Source organism: Bos grunniens, chromosome 2 (assembly GCF_055505025.1).
Source record: "Bos grunniens cultivar Pamir isolate PY7600 chromosome 2, Bosgru_T2T1.0, whole genome shotgun sequence".
Lineage (NCBI taxonomy): Eukaryota > Metazoa > Chordata > Mammalia > Artiodactyla > Bovidae > Bos > Bos grunniens.
In genome coordinates, this window is record NC_141166.1 from 7,294,827 (window position 1) to 7,310,521 (window position 15,695).

Sequence of the window (15,695 nt, forward strand, 5' to 3'; positions counted from 1 at the left end):
GTATAAGTATTTTAACATTTGCTCCCTATGCTGTGCGCAAATTTAACTTTTTAATCCCTTACAGTTTTCTTTCATTACACCTCAAGTATCTCAACTGGTATGACCTATTTTCTAATCTTCAATTTTGTTCAGCTAATTAAAAAAGAAAATCTCAGATCTACAGTTCCCCACAAAAAAACTTCAACAAGGAAGAGATCGTATCTGCTTTTTCTTGTCAGAATCTCTGATTCTTAGGTTGGAGAATCAATCTTTGAAGTTCATATTGACACTAGTAAAGTAATGCTCAAAATTCTCCAAGCCAGGCTTTAGCAGTACATGAACCGTGAACTTCCAGATGTTCAAGATGGTTTTAGAAAAGGCAGAGGAACCAGAGATCAAATTGCCAACATCCGCTGGATCGTCGAAAAAGCAAGAGAGTTCCAGAAAAACATCTATTTCTGCTTTATTGACTATGCCAAAGCCTTTGACTGTGTGGATCACAATCAACTGTGGACAATTCTGAAAGAGATGGGAATACCAGACCATCTGACCTGCCTCTTGAGAAACCTGTATGCAGATCAGGAAGCAACAGTTAGAACTGGACATGGAACAACAGACTGGTTCCAAATAGGAAAAGGAGTACGTCAAGGCTGTATATTGTCACCCTGCTTATTTAACTTATATGCAGAGTACATCATGAGAAATGCTGGACTGGAAGAAACACAAGCTGGAATCAAGATTGTGGGGAGAAATATCAATGACCTCAGATACGTGGATGACACCACCCTTATGGCAGAAAGTGAAGAAGAACTAAAGAGCCTCTTGATGAAAGTGAAAGAGGAGAGTGAAAAAGTTGGCTTAAAGCTCAACATTCAGAAAACTAAGATCATGGCATCCGGTCCCATCATTTCATGGCAAACAGATGGGGAAACAGTGGAAACAGTGGCTGACTTTATTTGTTTGGGCTCCAAAATCACTGCAGATGGTGACTGCAGCCATGAAATTAAAAGACGCTTACTCCTTGGAAGGAAAGCTATGACCAACCTAGACACCATATTTAAAGCAGAGACGTTACTTTGTCAACAAAGGTCCGTCTAGCCAAGGCTACGGTTTTTCCAGTGGTCATGTATGGATGTGAGAGGGACTATAAAGAAAGCTGAGCACAGAAGAATTGATGCTTTTGAACTGTGGTGTTGGAGAAGACTCTTGAGAGTCCCTTGCACTGCAAGGAGATCCAAACAGTCCATCCTAAAGGAGATCATTGGAAGGACTGGTGCTAAAGCTTGAAACTCCAATATTTTGGCCACCTGATGTGAAGAGCTGACTCATTTGAAAAGACTCTGACGCTGGGAAAGACTGAGGGCAGGAGGAGAAGGGGACAAGAGAGGATGAGATGGTTGGATGGCATCACCTACTCAATGGACATGGGTTTGGGTGGACTCCAGGAGTTGGTGATGGGCAGGGAGGCCTGGCGTGCTGCGGTTCATGGGGTCGCAAAGAGTCAATGATGACAGAAGTCAGAATACGTGACTACTTGAAAGCGTGTTAGTCGCTCAGTCGTGTCCTACGTTTTGCAGCCCCATGGACTGTAGCCCACCAAGTTTCTCTGTCCATGGCATTCTCCAGGCAAGAATACTGGGTTGAGTAGCCATTTACTTCTCAAGGGAATCTTCCTGACCCAGGGATCGAACCCAGGTCTCCTGCATTGCAGGCAGATTCTTTACCATCTGAGCCACAGGGAAGTGATTACTTAGGCAGCCAGTAATTGATAAGGAAGAAGCATTAGGTGGGTGAGCACTTCCTGCCCGAATGCTGAGTTCGTGTTCAAGGGCAATGATGATGTTTTTGTGAACACCCATCATCTCCTGAATTACTTGAATAGCTTATCCAGGAACAAAGCCAAAGATTTGTTTATTGGTGACGTGATTCATAATGCTGGACCTCATCGGGATAAGAAACTCAAGTACTACATCCCAGAAGTTGTTGACACTGGCATCTACCCGCCTTATATAGGAGGAGGCGGATTCCTCTACTCCAGCCACCTGGCCCTGAGACTGTACAATGTAACTGACCGGGTCCTTCTCTACCCCATCGACGATGTTTATACTGGAATGCGCCTTCAGAAACTCGGCCTCGCTCCAGAGAGACACAAAGTCTTCAGGACATTTGATATAGAAGAGAAAAGCAGGAGTAACATTTGTTCCTATGTAGATTTGTTGATATTTGGTCTCGGTTGCAGAGTGCTCATTTAAAATGCTGAATTATGTGTAAACTACATTTTACACAGAAATGTATCTCAAATAGTTCCCATTTGTGTTCTCTTCCATTAGAGGTCATTTCTACGTAAAAACCATCAAAATTGCCTTTATAGGTCATGTCCATTTGACAGCCTCTAAACTCTTCAGTTCAGACGGTAAAGCGTCTGCCTGCAATGCAGGAGACCTGGGTTTGATCCCTGGGTCGCGAAGATCCCCTGGAGAAGGAAATGGCAACCCACTCCAGTATTCTTGCCTGGAGAATCCCATGGACGGAGAAGCCTGGGGGACTACAGACCACGGGGTCGCAAAGAGTTGGACACGACTGAGCAACTTCACTTCACTCACTCAATTGATAAGGAAGAAGCATGAGGGAGCCTTCTGGAGTTTTGAAAATGTTGTGTATTTTGATCCAGTGCATATCTTGATGTGAGTAGTCCTTACATGACTGCTTACAAATACAAAAATCATTGAGTATTTTTGTGTACTTCAGCGTAGATATATTCAATAACAAACAAATATTGGAGTAAAAACCAGAATCTTAGGTGTCGTATTTTATAAAAGCTCTAAGAGCAATCCTAATGTGCGACCAATGGTAAGAAACATTCTTCTACCTCAACAATTCAGTCACTCAGTCGTGTCCAACTCCTTGCGACCCCATGGACTACAGCATGCCAGGCCTCCCTGTCAATCACCAACTACGGGATCCACCTGAACAAGCTCAAACTTAAGACTCCCGGGTCTTCCTAATCCTATTTCAATAGTAACTGTGAGAAAATTAAAAAAAAAACAAAACAAAACTGAAGCTTGGAAAGATCGTGGTACAGGGAGTGGGTGAGGGGTACTTTTGAAATTTAAAAGTAAGAATTCAGAACAAAGGAGGAAAAATCGAAGTCAATGCTGACAGAGCTAAAAAAAAAAAAAATACAGCTGAAAGAGATAGTGAGCCTGACAACTCAGATTCTAGTTCCAGCTTCATTTCTGACTAGCTATGGCCGTGGCCTTCCACAAACTGCTTCCTTACTCTAGGCCGCGCTGCTGCTGCTGCTAAGTCGCTTCAGTCGTGGCGACCCTGTGACTCTGTGCGACCCCATAGACGGCAGCCCACCAGGCTACCCCGTCCCTGGGATTCTCCAGGCAAGAACACTGGAGTGGGTTGCCATTTCCTTCTCCGATGCGTGAAAGTGAAGTCGCTCAGTCGTGTCCAACTCTTTGAGACCCCACGGACTGCAGCCTAAGCTCCTCCGTCCATGGGAGTTTCCGGGCAAGAGTACTGGGGCGGGTTGCCATTGCCTTCTCCGAGGCCCTGCTAAGATCTCTTAAATTTTTAAGCAGTTTGGAGAGGAAGGTGAGAGGGATCGAGTAAGAACAAGCCTTTTTGAAGGACCCTAGGTTTATCTCTAGCATAGCACTTATCATTCTGTACTGTAATTACCTACTGGTGGGTTTATCTCCTCCCACCAAACCTAGAGCTCTTGAAAGGCCAAGATTATATATTTTGTTTCTGAATCGAAGCATATGCATAGAATCTGGCACACAATAATAATTCATTAAATGTTCAATAGTTAAATAGCTGCAAATTATGAGTGCCTGTACTTTTGTTCTTGTAAGTATACATGTACTTATATAGCTCAGAATCTGTCGTGTCTGACTGACTCTGCAACCCCATGGACTCTAGCCCGCCAGGCTCCTCTGTCCATGGGATTCTCTGAGCAAGAATAATGGAGTGGGTTGCCATTTCCTCCTCCAGAGGATCTTCCCAACCCAGGGATCAAACCCATGTCTCTTATGTCTCCTGCATTGGCAGGCATTTTACCAATAGCTGGCACACCTGGCAAGCCCCAAAAGTTCTTCCTTCCCACACTGGGAGTCAAACCCAGGCCACCTGGATGAAAACCAGGAATCGTAACCACTAGACTTATAAGAATGATTCATCTCCCGCATATAGACCCCTTTCAAAAAACACTGAATAATATTATTTTCCTTATTGATACCAACTAAAGAAAGTCCAGATTCTAAAATAACCCAAAGGCTCCCTAGCAATGTCCTACCAGAAGGCCTCAAAAGTCCAGGACTCCTCCTCCCCCCAAATAATATACCTAATAATTTCTAATATTTATACCTTATTTCATAGTTCAAAGTACTTTCACTTCCATAATCTCAATTAGTCCTCATAACAAGTCTATAAGGAGGTTATTATCAAATCCATTTACTATAATGAGCAAACTGAGGCTCTTATCTTAATTCTCTAACCCAAGGTAAACTGAAATCAACAAAAGAGGCCTTATGTGGCCTCTTTCTTCAGTGCCCGGAAGGAGGAAAAACAGGAGCATCACCACTCTGCTCCCCGGGCCTCTCCAAACGAGCGCGGTATCAGTCCCCTAGCTGCTTTTGCTTTATGGAGCTGACTATCTTCTAAATTTTCCTTGTCCCTTATGAGAATCAGTTATATGGATTATTTTTATGTTTTAAGAAAAAATAAATCAAGTCTAAGGAGAAAAATCTCATGTCTACAAACAGCCATACTCAAAAGCTTCTTGCTAATGTCCTTGTGTGTAAAGCTAAAGGGATAAGAGCAAAACTTGCTCCGCATGGAGGTGTAAACCTACTAGCCAACACCCCTGCAGCAACCAGGCAGCGATGCACAGCGGATTTAGGCTGTACTTGTTTTTATATTTTCTTCAACAATTTGTACTGTCTACGTTTTCTCCTCACTACAGCAAATTCTTCAAGAGCAAAGGTCACCTATTCCAGTTAGGAAGGTCTGTCTCCTATAAATGAGCACACAGTACCCAAACCAAAAGTGGACCATGTTTTTCTGACCTTGTAATTTACATAAACTGCCTTTCCCAAAATTAAAAATTTAAACTTTTTAAAATTACTTAAGATATTAAATACTTTTAAGTAATTAGAAAGTTGACATTCTAAACAGAATAACAAATAAAATCTAGTCTCTAAAAAACAAACACGAAAGGACACGGCACCTGCAATGAACCCAGGCACACATTTGAGTGGGAACTCGATAACAATGAACTGAGTGAATGATAACTGAGAGCTCAAAATCCATTAAAAATCATTTAAAGCAGGATAAGTAACCAAGAACCAGAGAAATGGAAACAGAATGCCAAATTGGGAAAAAAACAAGTTGGATTCTAAGTCAGTCCCACCCAAAGTCATAGTTGGGGGTCTCACAAGGAATCACTGGTTTTAAGCACTGCATGCCACCCACAGCAGACACTCCATAGCCCAGGAGCTTGCATTAGGGCAGGAAGCTACCTCACAATTCTCTCTCCTCTACTAGCAGCTAGATCAGCAGTAGCTGTCCCTCCCCCTGGTTCCACCCAACAACCACTGTCCTGAAGTCCAGACACAGGACTGTAGGAGTTAAACCTGGCAACACTAGAAGTGAGGAGGAAATGAGCCTGCCACCTGACACTTTTCTGGCACAACCTAAGCCGATTAGTTTAGGTTACAAACACAACTGCAAGATTCCACTACACTGATTAAATTACTTTTTCAGCAAACTAAAAATAACCTATTTATCAAATCGGGAGCATTCCTCAACTATTTTTGCCCTGTCAGCAACCCAAAATTCCATGTCCTCAAATCCTTCATCCAGAGTGTTTTACTAGATCCAAGTCTCCCCATGTCCTCCAGCTTCTCTCTTCATCCTAACCTTGTGACTGCAGCAAGAGACCTAAACCCTTTTTCCAACTCAAGCTTTTAAAGTTTCTTTTCTAACAACAAGCATGTACAAAGCTTTGTGGCCCCTGCCTGGTGTTGAGCCACAAATGGACGATGGGCTGAGCTGCAGCTAGTAATGAAAAGCAAAGAAAAAATGAAGGACAAGACAGGGCATGATCAGGAAGTTGGTACATGCTTTTCATTCAGGCAGAAATGGAAGGAACTCCACCCACTTAGAAAAATAAAGCTTAAGGGTGAATGGTTTCCAGCACAGAGTAAGGCTGTACCTTATCATCTGACAACATAGCCATCAAGACTCCTCTGGGGACAAATGCATACCCAAAGAGCCCTGAGTATCCCACAAGAACCATTAGTCTGTCCTAGGTTGAAATGACATTTTTAGGGGAAACAAACTTCCATAACTTAAACCAAACAAGTCAGGGTTAAACTACAGACTTTCTAGTCATAAAGTGCTGAGTGGTGGTGGTTTAGTCGCTAAGTCACATCTGGCTGTAGCCCGCCAGGCTCCTCTGTCCATGGCATTTCCCAGGCAAGAATACTAGAATGGATTGCCACTTCCTTCTCCAGGGGATTTTTCCAACCCAGAAATCAAGCCCAGGTTACCTGCACTGCAGGCAGAATCTTTACCAACTGAGCTACCAGGGAACTACAAAGTGCCGAGAGAGGGGCTCGAATCATCAGGAGCTCTCCTCCTCTCCTGTCCTGGAGATAAACCAGCACTCCTTTTCCAAGTGAAAGTTGCTCAGTCATGTCCGACTCTTTGTAACCCCATGGACCATACAGTCCATGGAATTTTCCAGGCCAGAATACTGGAGTGGGTTGCCTTTCCCTTCTCCAGGGAATCTTCCCAAACCAGGGATCGAACCCAGGTCTCCTGCATTGCAGGTGGCTTCTTTATCAGTGGAGCTACAGGGAAGCCCAAGAATACTGGAGTGGGTAGCCTATCCCTTCTCCAGGGTATCTTCCTGACCCAGGAATCAAATCGGGGACTCCTGCATTGCAGGAGGATTCTTTACCAGCTGAGCTATCCGTGAAGCCCTGATATCAGGGAAGCCTTTTCTAGAGATGGAAACTAACATGGACTTTGAACTTCCTTATGGCCCCATTTTCCCTGCAATAGCATCAGGAGAACGCCACAATACTCAGCCACCCTCTATGGACCTAACAAAGCATCTGTTGTTGCACAACAGTTACTTTCCAAAGATCCAACTTTTAAGTCTTCTCTATTTTTTTATTTGTTTTTGGTTGTGTTGGGTCTCTGTTGCTGCGAGAGGGCTTTCTCTAGCTGTAGTAAGTGGGGCTACTCTTCACCGCAGGGCTCAGGCTTCCTACTGCGGTGGCTTCTCTCGTGGAGCTCTGGCTCTAGGCATGCGGGCTTCAGCAGCTGCAGCATGTGGGCTTAGTAGCTACGCCTAGAGCACAAGCTCAGTAGTTGTGGCATGTGGGCTTAGTTGCTCCACGGCACGTGGGATCCTCCTGGATCAAGGATGGAACCTGAGTCCCCTGAACTGGCAAGTGGATCCTTAACCACTGGACCACCAGGGAAGTCCTCTAACTCCTATTTTTAACCTTTTACTATCTCTTCCCAGATGGCACTAGTGGTAAAGAACCCACCTGCCAGTGCGTAAATGTTAAGAGATGCCAAGTTTGATCCCTGGGTTGGGAAGATCCCTTGGAGGAGGGCACAGCCACCCACTCCTGTATTCTTGCCTGGAGAATCCCATGGACAGAGCAGCCTGGTGGGCTACAGTCCATGGGGTCAAAAAGAATCGGACACGACCTAAGCGACTTAGCATGCACATATCTCTTTAAAACAAAACAAAAACTAGCTTATCTATAAAATGTATACTCTCAGAAACATTATTCCTGAAAAAAACCAAAAAAAAAAGCCTTCACTGTGGTAAAGTTCCAATGCAAAATCCTATGTTGTGAGAGCAAAGTACAAGTTGTGGCCCTTCTAGGATTCATGAAATCAAAGAACTATCAGAGCTGGAAAGACCTCTGGGGGTCAATTATCCAGTCCTGATTTTCACTTTATTTATTTTTTGGCTGTGCTGTGTGGCGTGCAGGATCTTAGCTCCCCAACCAGGAATGGAACCCGGACCCCTGCAGTGGAATTGCAGAGTCCTAACTCCTGGACTGCCAAGGAATTTCCTGATTTTCATTTTAAAAATGGGAAAAATAAGGCCAAAGGAAAGGAAATAAGAGGCTTGGAGCAAAGTTGAACCTAAGACCTAGGTGTCCAGACTCCCAACTCAGGACTCTTACGCCACACCATACCTCTGCTGAAGACTGAGTTTATGGGAGTCAAGTGGCTACGGGGAAGGAAAGGAAAAAAAAGGTGCCCAACAGAGACCAACTCTGAGAACTCTCCTCTGCTGCTGGAGCAGGACAATTCGCAGGGCCAGTTACTGCTCCTCCAAACGCCTTTAAGAGCTTGTCTCTTAAATATTAAATTTCCATGCTCTGTGCTCTGTGCTCAGTCACATCCAGCTCTTTGCAACCCTTTGGACTGTAGCCTGTCAAGCTCCTGTCTATGGGATTTCCCAGGCAAGAATACTGGAGTGGATTGCCAATTCCTCTTTCAAGGGATCTTCCCAATCCAGGGATCAAACCTGCGTCTCCTGCATCTCCTGCACCATCAGGTGGATTCTTTACCACTGAGCCACTGGGGAATTTTTACTAAAAGCCACAATATGTACTGCCATTCACACACTAATAGGGCCTCCTCATCACTGGATGGGCAAAGTCAAAAATCAACCAAGGGCCTTCCCTGGTGGTCCAGTGGCTAAGCACGCCAATGCAGGGGAGCCAGGTTCGATCCCTGGTCAGGGACCTAGATCCCATGTGGCGCAACTAAAGAGCATGCGGGCTGTGATGAAGACTGATGATTCCACACGCCACAACCAAGACCTGGCTCAGCCGGGTACCCACACGAATGTTTTTAAAAATCAGCCAAACACAGGGATGGAACAGCTACAAGAACCCTTAAACACAACAATAAAATCCTCTGGGGGAAGAGGGCATATTTTTAAAAGACGACTTCTAAAAGCCTGTAGCCAGCCAGGGTCCTCTGTCCAAGGGATTCTCCAGGAAAAAATACTGAAGTGGGTTGCCATTCCTTCTCCAGGGAATCTTCCTAACCCAGGGAAAGAACCTGGGTCTCCCACATCGCAGGCAGATTCTTTACTGTTTGAACCACCAGCGAAACCCTATTTATTGAGTGTCTACCATTAGACGTATTAAACACTTTCTCAATATCCTCACTCTGTTTTTCTCTTTCATTCAGCATTTTGCATATTAGAGATTTAAAGACCTATGAAAGAAATTCTAAAAAAACTTTAATCACAAATAAATAATTAGAGGGACTTCCCCAGTGGTCCAGCAGCTAAGAATAATCTTTGTGATGCAGGGGACATGGGTTCGATCCCTGCACAGGGAACTAAGATCCCACGTGCCTCAGAGCAACTAAGCCCACATTCCACAACTAGAGTCCACGCACCACAACGAAAGATCCTACATGATGCAACTAAGCCCCAACGCAACCAAATAAAATTGTAAAAACTCTAATGTTCAATTAATAGAAACTGAAAACACTATTGAGTGTAAGCAAGCTTTGTTCTAAATCATATCAGTCTACATAGCCAACTCAGTGTTCTCCTTGCTCAGTGGGTGCTCCTTCCCAGCAATGTGGCTGATGGTGAAAATGCCAAAAAATATAAGCAAAGAGGAAAAGAGTTTCATTTTCTGCTCTCTCATCAACATATCTTAATATGGAAGTTATAGTCTATCAGAGATCTGACAAGAATTAAATCAATATAAAAGGAAACGGAAACTCCAGCATAAATTATGAAAAGTAATGAATCTTAACTAAGCAAGGACTTGCCTACCCACCCACTAAGCCGGAAATAAAGATGATTCCTATCAACAAGGTAACGAACAGTAATTTTCAAATTTCAGTATGGATATGGAATTACTTGTTAAAATTGCAAATTCCCAAGTATCATCCACATAAACTCTGGTTAATTGGACCTGTTGTGGAGGTCCAATTTCTATTGTCTGTTCCCATTTGTATCCAGATTCAGATGATACGAACACTATACTTTTAAAAATACTATTGGGGGGGCAGTGGGGGGAATTGTTAGGTTTCCTAGACACCAAAGTGTACATTTTTTTAAGTGGTACAACCTACAATATATATTCCAAAGACAGCATGCAGGCTGATTTTCAATAGAACTAAACCTGCTCCTTCCCTTGAACAGGTTCTTGAGAATAAATACGGGTTGATTTCAATCACTTAAGGTCATTTTACCTTCGAGCTCCTAAAGCAACTTCTCAAGTCAGTGCTACTTCCACTCCTTATATCAAAGAGCCTCGCTCCATATCGTAGAGGGTCACTCACTGGCTTCATTCTGAGACCTCTCCAGGAAGTCTTCCATGACACCCTATCTAAACCTGGGACTTCCCTGCCGGTCCAGACTCTGAAATCCCATTGCAGGGGGCCTTGGTTCAATCCCTGGTCAGGGAACTATATCCCACATGTCACAGCTAAGATCCAACAAAATAAATAAATAATAAATCAATTGTAAAAGTCTCTAAAAAAAAGAGATCCTATCTGAAAATAGGCACCCCTTCTCTAACCTGCAACCTGTTTCTCCTGCTTTATTTCTCTCGACAGTACTTAGCATCACCTAAGATTCACTGCACTTTATATTTAACATTTATTTACACTCTTCCTCATTGGAAGGTAAGCTCTATTAGAAAAGGGGGTGCCCTCCCTCCACTGTATTCCCTGCACCAGAACAGTGCCTAGCATATAGTAGGTACTCAATAAATGTTTATAAAACAGCACCATTTCAGAAAACAAAGCAGGTTCTTGGTCTTTCATCCTATTCGATTTACTCACGGTCACAGGACTTTACAGCCTGGGTGATAATTCTTCTTCCTTTCAATGGTTACATCATTCAGAAAACTGAATCTAGGTGTCAGCCCAGGGAGGCTCCCCATCATGTGACTTTCATTACCCAATGGTAATGTGAGATTTTTTCCAGCTAAACTACAATAGAGTTTTCAAAGGTCTAGGCTACAGATGTTTCCAAATGACTTACACTCCATAGGAATGACTTGACTCCTGTCATGTGAGAAGTCAAACACAGTGCTGGCAAACACCAACGTGAAAGCTGCAAGTTTCGACAAAGCAGAACATAGTATGCTGGCAGCCAAAATCACCTTACTCTATTACATTAAGTCAGCCAAACACTTTCTGTCAAAACTCAGCTCTCACCACACGTTCGTCCATTATGTGCAACAATATCCTACAGAGCACATACTTTATATGCCCTATAAACATCACCCTAATTCAAAACCCTACAGAATAGGTCTTACTATCCTCAATTTATAGACTAGAAAATGGATATTCCAAGAAGTTAAGCAATTTGCAACTAAAAAGTTAAGCAATTTGCAACTAATAAGTAGCAGGCTGGGATTTGAATGCAGGTCTACCCAACTTTTTACTGTATTTCTTACTTTGGGCTGTGCAGGGTCTTCGTTGCTGTGTGTGGGCCTTCTCTAGCTGCAGCAAGTGGAAGCGTAGCTTCTTCACTGCCATGCACGGGCTTCTCAAGGAGATGGCTTCTCTCGTTATGGCTCACAGGCTCTAGAGCGCAGGCTCAGTAGTTGTGGCCCACCGGCTTAGTTGCCCAAAGGCACGTGGGATCTTTTGGAACCAGGGATGAAACCCATAACCAAAAAGGGAAGTCCCTCTACTTGACTTTAAATTCTTGCTTTTTTCATTCTAACACTTTGACTCTTAGGCCCCACCACACCCCTCCCCACAACCTACACACACTAATATCTCCCTCGCCCTGTACTGAGCCTGGCACATAAAAGACATGTGATACACATTTCCCGAATCCATGAGTGTTAAATAGGATATTTTAATTCAAACTCAAAAAATCACCTAAGAAATTCTTCAGTCCTTCAGCTTTTAAAAACCAAAATTATCAAGTTCATTCAATTCCCTTTGAATAATTTTTAAAAATGGAATGGAAAATACAGCTTTTTCGGTTTAAAAAATATTGGGTTGGGGCTTCCCTGGTGGCCAACTGGCTAAGACTTCAGCTTCCCAATGTAGGGGGCCTCGGTTTGATTCTTGGTCAAGGAACTAGATCCCACACGCCATTACTAAAGATTCTGCATACCACAACTAAAAGAGCCAACATGCTGAACAAAAATCAAAGATCCCGAGTGCTGCAAGTAAGACCCAGTACAGCAAATAACTTAAATAAATAAAAATATTGGATTTACTCCAAAATGGAATCAAAACATAATTCATTACTATGGAGAAATGTATATAAAGCAAGTGAAATCACAGAAGCAGTGCACTTTCCAAATTCTCTTGCCCCTCCAACAATGGTGCCCTAAAATGAAAACATGATAATGCCTATAGAAACACTTCAAAAACTGTAACATGTTCAGTTCAGTTGCTCAGTCGAGTCTGACTCTTTGCGACCCCATGGACTGCAGCACGCCAGGCCTCCCTGACCATAAACAACTCCCAGAGTTTACTCAATGTTCATTGAGTCGGTGATGCCATCCAAACATCTCATCCTCTGTTGTCCCCTTCTCCTCCTGCCTTCAGTCTTTCCCGGCATCAGGGTCTTTTCAAATGAGTCAGCTCTTCACATCAGGTGGCCAAAGTATTGGAGCTTCAGCTTCACCATCAGTCCTTCCAATGAATATTCAGGACTGATCTCCTTTAGGATGTACTGATTGGATCTCCTTGCAGTCCAAGGGACTCTCAAGAGTCTTCTCCAAACCACAGTTCAAAAGCATCAACTCTTCAGCACTCAGCTTTCTTTACAGCCCAACTCTCACAACCACACATGACTACTAGACAAACCGAAGTTTTGACTAGATGGACTTTTGTCAGTAAAGTCATGTCTCTGCTTTTTAATATGCTGCCTTGTCATAACTTTTCTTCCAAGGAGCAAGCATCTTTTAATTTCATGGCTGCAATCACCATCTGCAGTGATTTTGGAGCCCCCAAAAATAAAGTCTGTCACTGTTTCCCCATCTATTTGCCATGAAGTGATGGAACCAGATACCATGATCTTTGTTTTCTGAATGTTGGGTTTTAAGCCAGCTTTTTCACTTTTTCACTCTCCTCTTTCACTTTCATCCAGAGGCTCTTTAGTTATTCTTTGCTTTCTGCCATAAGGGTAGTGTCATCTGCATATCTGAGGTTATTGATATTTCTCCTGGCAATCTTAATTCCAGCTTGTGCTTCATTCAGCCCAGCGTTTCTCATGACGTACTCTGCATATAAGTTAAATAAGCAAGGTGACAATATACAGCCTTGATGTACTCCTTTCCCAATCTGGAACCAATCTGTTGTTCCATGTCCAGTTCTGTTGCTTCCTGACCTGCATACAGATTTCTCAGGAGGCAGGTCAGGTGGTCTGGTATTCACATCTGTTTAAGAATTTTCCACAGTTTGTTGTGATCCACACAGTCAAAGGCTTTGGCGTAGTCAATAAAGCAGAAGTAGATGTTTTTCTGAAACTCTCTTGCTTTTTCGATGATCTGATGGATGTTGGCAATTTGCTCTCTGGTTTCCCTGCCTTTTCTAAATTCAGCTTGAACATCTGGAAGTTCATGGTTCACATACTGCTGAAGCCTGGCTTAGAGAATTTTGAGCATTATTTTGCTAGTGTGTGAGATGAGTGCAATTGTGCAGTAGTTTGAAAATTCTTTGGCATTGCCTTTCTTTGGGATTGGAATGAAAACTGACCTTTTCCAGGCCTGTGGCCACTGCTGAGTTTTCCAAATTTGCTAGCATATTGAGTGCAGCACTTTCACAGCATCATCTTTTAGGATCTGAAATAGCTCAACTGGAATTCCATCACCTCCACTAGCTTTGTTTGTAGTGATGCTTCCTAAGGACCACTTGACTGCATTCCAGGATGTCTGGCTCTAGGTGAGTGATCACACCATTGTGATTATCTGGGTCCTGAAGATCTTTCTTGTAGTTCTTCTGACTATTCTTGCCACCTCTTCTTAATATCTTCTGCTTCTGTTAGATCCATACCATTTCTGTCCTTTATTGTGCCCATCTTTGCATGAAATGTTCCCTTAGTATCTCTAATTTTCTTGAAGAGTTCTCTAGTCTTTCCCATTCTAATGTTTTCCTCTACTTCTTTACATTGATCACTGAGAAAGGCTTTCTTATCTCTCCTTGCTATTCTTTGGAACTCTGCATTCAATTGGGTATATCTTTCCTTTTCTTCTTTGCCTTTCGCTTCTCTTCTATTCAGTTATTTGTAAGGCCTCCTCAGACAACCATTTGGCCTTTTTGCATTTCTTTTCCTTGGGGATGGTCTTGATCCCTGCCTCCTGTACAACGTCAGGAACCTCCATCCATAGTTCTTCAGGCACTCTGTCTATCAGATCTAATCCCTTGAATCTATTCGTCACTTCCACTGTATAATTGTAAGGAATTTAATTTAGGTCATACCTGAATGGCTTTCCAGTGGCTTTCTAGTGGCTTTCCCTACTTTCTTCAATTTAAGTCTGAATTTGGCAATAAGGAGTTTATGGTCTGAGACACGGTCAGCTCCCAGTCTTGTTTTTGCTGACTGTATAGAACTCCATCTTTGGCTATAAAGAATATAATTAATCTGATTTCCGTATTGGCCATCTGGTGATGTCCATGTGTAGAGTCTTCTCTTGTGTTGTTCGAAGAGGGTGTTTACAATGACCAGTTTGTTCTCTTAGCAAAACTCTCTTAGCCTTTGCCCTGCTTCATATTATGTTATACATATATATATAAAACATGTTATACAAAGATAATTACTAGTATAATTTGAACCTGATGACAGGATAAACACGTGATATAAATAAGACTATTAACCAATAAGGCCAGCATTATTAAAAGTCCCACTATAGCTGGAGTGCAGAAAGAGGTAAATGTCCTAAACTCCAACTAGTTTATCCTTAATAAAGAAAGGATATGGCTTACCCATTATTAATCTTTTTATATCTAAGTCTTGGGCTTTCCTGGTGGCTCAGACAGTAAAGAATCTGCCTGCAATGCAGGAGACCGGGTTCGATCCCCAGGTTGGACAGATCCTCTGGAGAAGGGAATGTCTACCCACTCCAGCATTCTTGCCTGCAGAATTCCATGGACAGAAGAGCCTGGTGGGCTACAGTCCATGGGATTGCAAAGAGTTGGACATGACTGAGCAACTAACTCTTTCATGGCTCTTACCCACTGTTAATCTTTTTATGTCTAAGTCTTATCTCTTCGGCTGCCATTTTAATAACAGAGAACTAGGATGTGAACATCAATACCTTGCTATGTTTTGAGAAGGATGAACAATGACTTCATTACAATGCACAGAGGGGAGAGACAGGCTCCTCTATATCCAAATAATAATTCCCTCCTTCCGGATAAGGAACAACAGTTGTCAGATCTATAAAATGCAGTGGAAAAAAGAGTCCAGATGATTTCTTCCAGCCATGAAAGCTATAATTCTTAGGAAAGCCAATAAACACTATCAGCATATGCCTATATTGGCTCAGTGCTCCATAAGCTAAAAAGAAAATATACAAGACTCTCAATAATATTAAATAAGAGACTATAGCAATGGTCCTAATTAATGCCATAAAGTGCATTTATCAATGACATCAATGCAATTGGTAAGGAATGATAAATGCCTTTTTAAAGCCCGTGGGGCTTGGGTAGGAGATATGGGG

General features: G+C 42.8%; 1 protein-coding gene across 8 annotated transcripts in view; it reads right to left on the minus strand.

The window, feature by feature from the left end:
- The window catches only part of LUZP1 (leucine zipper protein 1), a 103,488-nt gene that overhangs the window by 46,296 nt on the left and 41,497 nt on the right, over positions 1 to 15,695 (minus strand). Inside the window, exon 1 of one of the 8 annotated variants that reach the window (XM_086327776.1) lies at positions 11,466 to 11,655. The exons of the other annotated variants lie outside the window; for them this stretch is intronic. The gene's annotated coding sequence lies outside the window, so the exon portion shown is untranslated. Of the gene's footprint in view, positions 1 to 11,465; positions 11,656 to 15,695 lie in introns of those variants that run through there. 8 annotated transcript variants of the gene reach the window in all.